The 10,165-nt window shown below is 44.5% G+C and overlaps 1 protein-coding gene across 1 annotated transcript in view; it reads right to left on the bottom strand.

Annotated features, from left to right (window-relative positions):
• EZH2 (enhancer of zeste 2 polycomb repressive complex 2 subunit) overlaps positions 1-8,982 on the bottom strand; it is a 63,029-nt gene extending 54,047 nt beyond the window's left edge. Inside the window, exon 1 of the mRNA XM_081244493.1 lies at positions 8,898-8,982. The gene's annotated coding sequence lies outside the window, so the exon portion shown is untranslated. The remainder of the gene's footprint in view (positions 1-8,897) is intronic.
• Positions 8,983-10,165: the final 1,183 nt, after the last annotated feature.

The raw sequence follows: 10,165 nt of genomic DNA on the forward strand, positions 1-10,165 counted from the left end.
CAAAGGGCAAGTTCACAATAAATAGTAGTTAGTTCCATTACTTGTAAGCACACAGTAGGTATTCATGTACCTATGAATGGCATACAGTGAAATTTCACTATAGGCTATGGCATCAAAGACAAATAAAAGCTGTTTTAATGATGATTAGAATTCTTTCCCTGTTTAAAGAAAATCAAATAGTTTTCTTAAATTTTTGTGTTTTGCTTATAAAGCACTTCTCAGATGGTCTTTAGTAACAAAAACCAAAGCACTAAAACGGATAAAACAGTCATGACGTTTTGTCTTTTTGACTTTTTTAAAACTTACTAGAAACATCTTGACATGCTATGTACGATAGCATGCATTTAGCTCGCATAAATGCAACAGAGGGATAAAGATCATCCTGAGATAAATTTGCAGAATCATTATTTTATGTTCTCACTTTTTTCCATGATCAGAGTTTCTCAAGCTTTCTAACTTTAGTCAAGAGTATACTAGGAATATAAATTAAAATTGTATAATAGTACCTGATAGCAGGTAGCAAAGCTCACTGGGTGATACACAGAACAGCCGAAAAACTCACCTGAGACAGACTCTTGAAGGCTCTGCTTTAAAGGGTCGGGGTGCTATTTAAATCACTATTTACTGAGTTGCTGCTGAAGAAGAGAGCCTCAAGTTTTCAGAGCTCTGGTCCTAAATCAATTTCACAAAATTTTATTTCTATCTACTATGTACAGAACCCTTTTTTTTTTTTAAAGGAAGGTACTTTTTCTTTCTTTAAAATTTATTTATTTATTTTTGCTGCGTTGGGTGTGTGTTGCTGCGCACAGGCTTTCTCTAGTAGCAAGAGCTACTCTTCGTTGCGGTGTGCGGGCTTCTCATGCAGTGGCTTCTCTTGTTGCGGAGCACGGGCTCTAGGTGCGCGGGCTTCAGCAGTTGTGGAACGCAGGCTCAGTAGTTGTGGCTCACGGGCTTAGTTACTCCGCGGCATGTGGGATCTTCCCGGACCACGGATCGAACCCGTGTCCCCTGCGTTGGCAGGCAGACTCTTAACCACTGCGCCACCAGGGAAGTCCTAGAACCCTTTTCTAACCTCTACCATGCAGACGAGTAAATTAGAGCTTAAAGTCAAGGGGAGAGGGAAAGAGAAAAACACAAGAGAACTGCTGGGGATTTCCCTCAAAGCTGGAGAGAAGCTGTCTAGTTTGGTTGGGAGAGGGGGATGGGGTGTTCTGAGCCAAACAGGCTAAACAGCATCTTGAGAGGCTAAAATGGTATGGAAGACACTGCAGAAAGAGGGCAGAGCACAGACTCTCCACGTGAGGCTTCCTGGAGACAAGTAAGAAGACCAGTTGAGCTCAACAGGGGAAAAGTATAAGAAAACTATCAGAGGTGAGACTAGTTGAAAGAGGTAGGGCTGTTCCGTAGCCAGCCTGCACCACTAGCTTCAGGAGTTTCGCATGGAATCGACGACAGCCATGGAAGACTTGAGCTGGGCAAGGACGGGACCACCTGCAGAGGTGTACGACACCCAGCAGAAGCCCAAATGCTTGCTTTTTTTTTTTTTTCCTCCTTTATTTAACAGGGAAAAGGAGGTATTGTGTATTACTTGAATAACGAAGAAAAACTAAAAATTATTATGGGAGTAAATTAGCTGTTGAACAAAAGAACTGATACTCTTCAGAAATAAAACAGTACACAAATCAAGCCATCTGATTATATAGCAAAAAATTTACTTAACTATCAAAATAGGTACACGAAGCCTGGCAATCTTATCATCACTTCTACATTACAAGAGTCTAAGATCAAAGTCACTTTTACTATCCCCATTTATCCTCTGAAGAAAAAAAAGGAAGAAAAATGTTAACTCACTAATAAATGAAAAGGTCCAAATTACCCAAAATGAAAATTTAAAGAATTACTGAATATTATCACTTTCAAAACTAGTTAGCTTAATTTTAAAATTTCTCATGCCACACACCTAATACCATCATTATAAATAAGATCCTTTTAATGTCCATGTTTCTGCAAACACAAGACATTTTGTTATACCAAGAACTAAATGATTTGTGGATTAAAAATGAATTTGTTTTCACACAATGTAACTGAATTTAAACAATTACGCTTCTAGTACTATTACCTAACTTGATCTATATATTGTCAAAAACACAAAATCAAAGTAGAAAATTAAGGAGAAAACATTTGCAACACATACATCTGACAGAGAATGTGTACCCAGAATACAGAGACCTCTTACAACTCAATGAGGCAAACACCCCAATTTTTTAAATGGACAAAAGGCTTGACCGAAAAATGCATACAAATGGCCAATAAGCACGTGAAAAGATGTCCAACATCACTGATCACTTGGGAAATGCAAATTAAAACCACAATAAGATACTCAGCACTCAGATGCCAGTAACTTAAATGACAGCAACACGGGACATGGGTGAAGACTCAGCGAAAATGTGGAGAAACCACAGCTCCCACACAGAAACAACTCAACCCTAACTCCACGCAAAACGGGACAATTGCTTGGGGAAATGGTCTGGCAGTTTCTCATAAAATTAAATCAATATTTACCACATGACCCCACAGTCCAACTACAAGCTATTTACCCAAGAGAAAGTAGAAGATATGTCCACAAAAGGCTTGCCCAAATGGTCACAGAAGCTTTACTAATAAAAGCCAAAACAGGACACAGACCCATCAACAGGTAAATGAAGAAAACACAGGATATTCACACAATGGAATATTACTGAGAAATAAAGAGAAACTACTGAAACAAGCAACAACACAGATAAATCTCAAAAACATGCTGGATCAAAGAAGCCAGTCACAAAAATGTATATTCTGCGTAATTCCATTCATGTGAAATTCTTAAACAGGAGAAATCTGACTGGCAGTTGGGAGCATAAAAGAACTCTGAAATGAGAGGAAGGTTATATCTTGATTGAGGTGACAGGTACACAGATGCTTACATTTGTCGAAACTCTTCAAACTGTACCCTTCAAATATGTGCATTTTCATGTATATAAACTACACTTCAATAAAGTTGATTTTGCACACTAAAAAATGGATACCTCTCTAGAAAGTGATTTGGCAACATCTATTAAAACTTGAAATGTGCATAATCTTGAACCAGCAATTCTCCCTACAGAAAGGCATCACACAAATGTTCAAAGCTACATAAGGATGCTCCCTCCTTGCGGGGAGAGCACAACGTACACACAGACGGCTGGTTCACTGCATGACGGCACAGAAGCCGGCATACTGCGTATCCCATGTAACAAAACAGCCTGAGAGCTTAGAGCAGAGGGCAGCAAACTTCTGCAAACAGCCACATGGTTAAGTGCTTTGAGGCTTGGCAGGCCACATCCAGTCGCCTTGCATATTCTTTTGGGGTATTTGTTGTTGTTTTACAACTCTTTTAAGAAATGCTAAAATCATGGGTAACTCGAGGGCCTTACGAAAACAAAGAACAAACACACACACACACACCCCAGGCTGAGAAATCAGGGCTTTGAAGCCCAAATGCCCAAATTCAAATCTGTACTCTACCACTAACTGGTTACCTAAGCTCTCCATCTCTTGTTATTACGGTGTCTGCGTAAAATAAATGAAAGCACTTAAAACAGTGTTGACTACATAGCAAGCTTTAAAGAAATAGCAAGCTTTTTAAAATGAAACAGATCTCTGCATTGACCTAAGAAAATGTTTCATAACAAAATAACTTGATACTGTTTTTGTAAAATAAGTGTATTAATATATATTCATATGAATACACTGGAAAGTTTGGGAAGAATATACAGCAAACTGTTAAGGGTAGGGAATGGGGTTACAGGGATCAAGAAAGTTTTCACTTTATAAGCGTCTAAATTGTTTTCAGTATTTTAAATTGAACACATATTACCTGTTTTTAATCAATACATAATTCGAAGTAAACAGAAATAAAAAGCGTACGTGGCGCCGTTTTCTTCACATACAGGTTCTAGGCAGGTACTTAAGCTTGGGAAGTGTTTAGTTCCATGAATGAGAAAGTACATCAACTCTTATAAACAATACTAGTGCAATAACTAAGAATCACTTATCAAACAATTTGTGCCAGCTGTAGTTCTAAGTGCTTCACGTGTATTAACTCATTTAATCCCCTCAACAACCTTATGGAATGAGTAGGTATCATTAGGACCACCAATTTACAGATAGGGAACTTAGACATCAAGGACAATGTGACATGACACAAACTGGCGGTTCCGGAACTAGAACCCAAGCAATGCGACTCCAAAGACCACACTCTCAAAACTTGTACTGCCCCCAGAGCGCACACTTGTACAACTCCGGCTGAAAAGAAATCCACAAAGACATCTTTTAGTTTGTCTAGGGCATCAGATCCCATAAACCTACAATTATCTACTTTTAAATATAACTCTCTGATTGATTCAAATAAACTCACTCTTCTTGGAACCAATCCGTCTTCAATCATCCAGGAGACCAGCAGATAACACGAAGTAGATAAAATGGAGCCAAACAGAATCTAAGTTTGGATCCTGACTGCAAATTCCTAGCTGGATAATCCTGGGCAAATTCTTAACCCTCTACATCAAAGTTTCCTTATCTGTAAAGGTCTGCAGAGTGTGTTGTCATTGTTAAAGTTTTTTATGGTAAAACATACATAACATAAAATTTACCATTTTAACCATTTTTAAGCACACAATTCAGTGGCATTAGACACATGCAAAACGTTGTGCAGCCATTACCACCTTCCACCTCCAGAACTTTTTCACCTTCCAAACAGCAACTCTGTCCCAATTAAACACTAACTTCCCATTCCCCTCTCCCCTCTGCCCCTGGTAACCTCTTATTCTACCTTCTGTCTCTGAATTTGCCTGTTCTAGGTACCTCCTATAAATGGAATCATACAATTGTTTCCTTCTGTGTCTGGCTTATTTTCCTTAGCATAACATTGTCAAGTTTCACCCATGTTATAATATGTGTCAGTACGTCATTCCTTCAATAGCTGAACATTCCATTGTATGTATACACCATGTTTTGTTTATCCAAACATCTGTTGATGAATGCAAGGTGGTTTTTACAAGAATTAAAAACAAAGCCTCTGATGTGAATGTTACCACAATAAAAACAAACAAACCAAACAAACGAATGAATGAATAAAGAATCTGGCAAATAGTAGGCTCTTTAATATTAATGTCTTTTTTTTCACTTCATTTTTGTCATATTTTTGCACCACATAGTGGTGCAGTGGCAAGATATAAAACAGCGCAACCATCTTAAAAATTTATCAGCTATGCCTTTTGAGATATTATTGGATTTACAAATCTACAGTTATCATATGATTTTAAAAGAATGATGAAGAACATCCCAATAAATAATCTGTAATTACACTGGCACTACTTCCTTCAGTTTTAGCTTCAAAACCTACCTCAAATTATTCCAATAAAGAACTCATTAATGGTAACTAGACTCCTTTCGATTTAAAGATGTACTCGCCCCTTATATTTTTGTACAATTATCAATTTCAACACAAATTAAGCAGATACTATACGCTAGGTAGCCAGATGATCCATCAAGCTTCTCTCTAGCTGCCTGAAATACCGAACATGAAAACCAACAGTTGCACCTAAAGGATATCCAATTTTCAATACCTCAGAGTGTTAATAACTAGGAGAGACCTTGGAACTTGTACATCTTGACAATTATTTTTCTTTATAACCACTGCCTCTCAAAGAGGGAGAAAAACACCTTCCAAAGTTCCTCACAACATAAATATGAATATACCCTGTTTCCTTTGCAAGTTCCTTTGTCAAATTATTTCCCTACATTTTTTGGATTTCCTTCATTCGTTCAACTATTAACACCTACTCTCTAGCAACCACCAGGTATACAAAGAAAAGTAAGACAGAGCTTCTGACTCAAGGCACTTAAGAGTGTAGTGAAGGAGTCGGAGGCACCAGCAAGTGATTACAATTGGATACATGCTACAATAAAGGTATGAACAAAGCCTTTGCAGACACAGGGAAGGCCTCTAGCAAGTGAAGCTTTCTCTGAACTTAATGAGCTGTTGCTCTCCTGCTCTCCTCCAAACTGAAGATTTCACCTGCCCATCTAGAATTCTTCATCATTCACAGTCTTCATTTGTACGGACATAAAGACTTCAAGGCAAATCCATAAATCATTTCTAATTGACCCCAAAAGACATGAGATCCACTAAGAAGCGGATTTTTCCTTGCTGTTAGTTCTTTAAAAGCAGATCAACTTTCTTAATCACTTTTTAAGGCCAAGACAGAACCTAATTCACACTCTTTGAGCATGCCAGCTCAAAGGATGGAGGATATCCTGGAAAACCTCAGGGTGAGCTGGGGAAATGTGCCTAAAAATTTAAGTGGCCAACACAAAGATAATCACTTATACGTATGCATGCAAGGCAAAGCTGGTATAAAAGTATTAGAGCTTTTTTCTTTTTTTGCCTAATTACACTAAATCAACAAGTGTGTTTTTTTTAATCACTGCTACTTAAACTAAAGATTCTCAATTCAAATAGAAAAAATTTAAGACCAATTCCCAAAAAAAACTTTAAAAAAAATCTTGTGGCAAGTACAAAGATAGTAGTTATCAAATACAGTGCACACAAGAAGGGAAAAACTGGAATCTTATATCCTAAAAGATCCAAATTTCTGCCAAAATCTGCATAACTAGTTCATCTCATAATAATGGGCAAGACTTGTTAATATATAATTACCAGCAACTAATATAAATGTAAACAATATTTAGGAACAGCACCTGGAATGTCTGTTCAGTGGTGTTCAACACTGCAAAATATGTAATAAAGACTTCTACAATGCATTTCTTTGTCTCCATTTTTATGAAACCATATGATAGTAGGTTGTACATTAGATCATCAGAGAGAATAATGCAAATCAGAAGAGTGTCTATGTGTTTCTAAATTCCTTTTCTTTGAATATGTTCACTTTCCACAAAAATTAGAATTTAAGATGCCATTTTCCTAAGTGCTTCCAGGACTTTAAACATTACATTCTAAAACACACCTCCAAAAAGAGAGAATGGGATTCTTTATATCTAGGACCAGCATCCTATCTATTCCTATCTTTAGGGAATATGAAAAGGAAATTAAAATATATCTTAAATACTTCCATTTTCTTGCAAATAAAATGATCAATAAACTAGTTAAGATTAAACACTTGTTCTACATTTTATTCCCAAACATAAAATAATTGCTAATGGTCATGAATGAAGAGTAATGGAAAACAAACTCCAAGACCCCACCCCAGCTCCCTGGTGGTCTAACGGTTAGGATCCCACCCAATCTCAAAACCCCCTAGAAGTATAGATTACAGTCAACTGTGTCAGCATTCGTGTTTTTTAAAGATTTTTTTAAAATATTGTTTTAAATGTTGTTTTATGTGACACTGAAACGCCATAAAACTAGGCTGATAATGACCTTTCAAACCCAGCAAGTAAACCTTGTAGTAAAATATTTTTAAATACCAAAGACACATCTTTATTTCCAAATGAATTTAAATTTTACAGATCCTGTGTGACAAACAAAGGAAGTTTAACTTAACTGTGGACAGCACACATTCGATTTCTTAGGCAACAAACATTTCTGCAGCCAGCCTTTTCTGACTCAACAAAGCTATTGTTCACGGAAAACAAGACCAATTAATGAGAAATTGCTAACCATTCCACCTAAACACCCGTTTGTCATAAACATTTTCTTGTAATCAACTTTCTACCATCTCATCCTCATTCATCCCCTAGGGATTTGGGGAATAATCGCTTACTAAATGACAGCTGATTTCGTTAGCACCTGTCGCCAGTCTCAGCTGTATCACACAAGTTGGCCGAAACAGCCTGTAATTTTTTTTTAAGATTATGATTCTTTAGAAAGTGGGGACTCACCAGTCGTGAGTTCACCAAGTTTTCCAAAATACCGTGCTTCTCATTCCTCCCATTTTTCAAAAAGTGACCCTGTGGCACCGACTTTTGGGTGGGCGGGGGGGAGGGGTGCCACAATGACGCGGGAACTCGACGGAAAGCCCTCCGAAACGAACAAAACCGGGAAGGGGGAGAACAGCGAGACCCTTCCCTCAAACTTAACAGAAAGCCCGCCGAGAACGCGAAGGCGGCCGGGACCGCCTGGTCCGAGCGGGTGGAGATGAGGAGCTCCGGGGCTGCTTTCCGGGGAAATGTCAGACGCGCGGCCGCTCGGAGTCCGGTCTCCGCGCGCCGTCCCGGCCCCCGCGGCCCCGGCCGAGCCTGCGCCCTCACGGGGAGGGGGCGTGGAGCCGAGCCCGCCCGCTGCACCGCGGCCGCCGCTCCCCACGCCACTCTCCCGCCCGCTGTCAGGCCCCGGTGTCACTGCCCCTTCCTCGCGCCGAGCTCCCCCGAGACACAGTCCGTCCTTTGTCTGAGTGCGCACTCGGCGCCGAGGTCCCACCAACTTGTGTGCGTCCCGTCCCACCCGGGCGCTCCCGCCGCGGCGGTCCACACAAAGGAGACCGGGGCTCGGGCGGCCGGCCCGCCCCGGGCACCGGAGCGCCCCCAGCCCAGCCCCGGCGCCTCCGGAGGGGCGGGCGCGCGAGAGGACCCCTTCGCTTGCCCCCCGCGGCGCCCGCCCGGGCTCCCGCCTCGGGTCGCCGGGTCCGGCAATGCCCGCCCGTGGCGGTAACGTGGGCCGGCCCGGACCCACGGCCCCTTCAGAGGGGTCTCCTCTCACCCCGCCAGCCAAAGCGGCGCCCCGGGAGAGCCCGCTCGGGGCGATACCCGGACAGGCAGAGCGGCGGCGGGGATGTCCCACCACCACCACCGCCGCCGCCGCCGCCGCCCCTCGCCGGGCTCCGGAACCCCGCCGGCCGGCCGGCCCGACAGCGGCGCGTTACCTGCGCCCCGCGCCCCAGCCCGCGCCGCTCCCGCGCGCCGCTCCCGCGCGCCGCCGCCGCCGACGCTGCCGCCGCCGCCGGGGCTCCACCGCCTTCTGCGTCCCAGTGGGTGTCGGACGCTCCCGGACCGAGCGCCAAACCCGGCAGCCCAATCGCCATCGCTTTTATTTGGCCCCCCCTGTCCAACCAAGCGCCGCCCCGATTGGCGGGACGCGAGGCGGGCTCCCATCCAATCACAGGGCCCGCCGGGCTCTGAGGCGCAGAGCCAGCCCCACGCCGAGGCGCCCGCGGGACTCGGCCGGGCCGGGCCGGCGGCGCGTGCGCGCGCGGGCGGGCGCCGAGGGACGCCGCCGCCGGTGGAAGCGCTGCGCCGGCTCTTTGTTCTTTCGCGGAACGCACGGCGCCTTTCAGGAAGGCGGTGGGCCGGCGCGCGGGGACGAAGGGCCTCTGGAGCCCCAATCCCGGGCCGCGGGCGGGAGGCGGACAGGGCGGGGTGGCGGGAACCGGCCGGAGGGCGGGACGGCGCGCTCGCGGCTCTTGGCGGGAACCGCCGCCTCAGAGTTCCCGGGCCGGAGGGGCGGGGCGGGGCCGAAAGCCAAGTTTGAACCAGTTCAAAACTCGGGGGTGGTAACGGTTTCAACCGCTGCGCTCTTTTCCCCGCGCGCGGAGCCGAGGCCCGGGCCGGCCGGCGAGCGCGCGGGAGGCGCCCGGACAGGAGGGCCCGCGGTGCCCCGTTTGCCGGCCAGATGCGCTCTGGGGCCCCGGCTCCAGCCCGGCTGGGCTCGGGCGAGGAGCCGCGAGCCTCCCGCGCTCCAGTGGGGCCAGCGTGCCGCCCCCCGAGCCGAGCGGAGCGCCCTGCCCGCTACTTTTGTCTGCTGCCGCCCCTCGGCCGCTTGGCCCGCCTCGCATTACCGGCCCGCTGGACTTTGGTTGGTCGAGCCCGCAGTGCCCTTGCCTTAGAAACCTGGCACAGAGCGGCGTCACAATTATTTCAAATTCCTCATTTAGAGCGCCTTGTTCAGACCCTTCAGTGCTTGTAGTGCCAAGCACGTGTCAACGTTAAAAATCATTTATCAAGGATGAGTGCCTTTCACTTGCCTCGTGCTAACGCCTCTGGAAAGTATTAGGATGATTGCAACATTTTTCAAGTATTAAAAAAAATGATCTTGGGGTAAGCCTGTTTCAACCCAGAGGAATTAGGAATATTCTACTTCAGATACAGTCTCCACTTTTGATTTTTCTGGCAATGAAGTTAAGGTTATTACGAA

The sequence above is a fragment of the Mesoplodon bidens genome, assembly GCF_964165515.1.
Source record: "Mesoplodon bidens genome assembly, chromosome: 9".
Lineage (NCBI taxonomy): Eukaryota > Metazoa > Chordata > Mammalia > Artiodactyla > Ziphiidae > Mesoplodon > Mesoplodon bidens.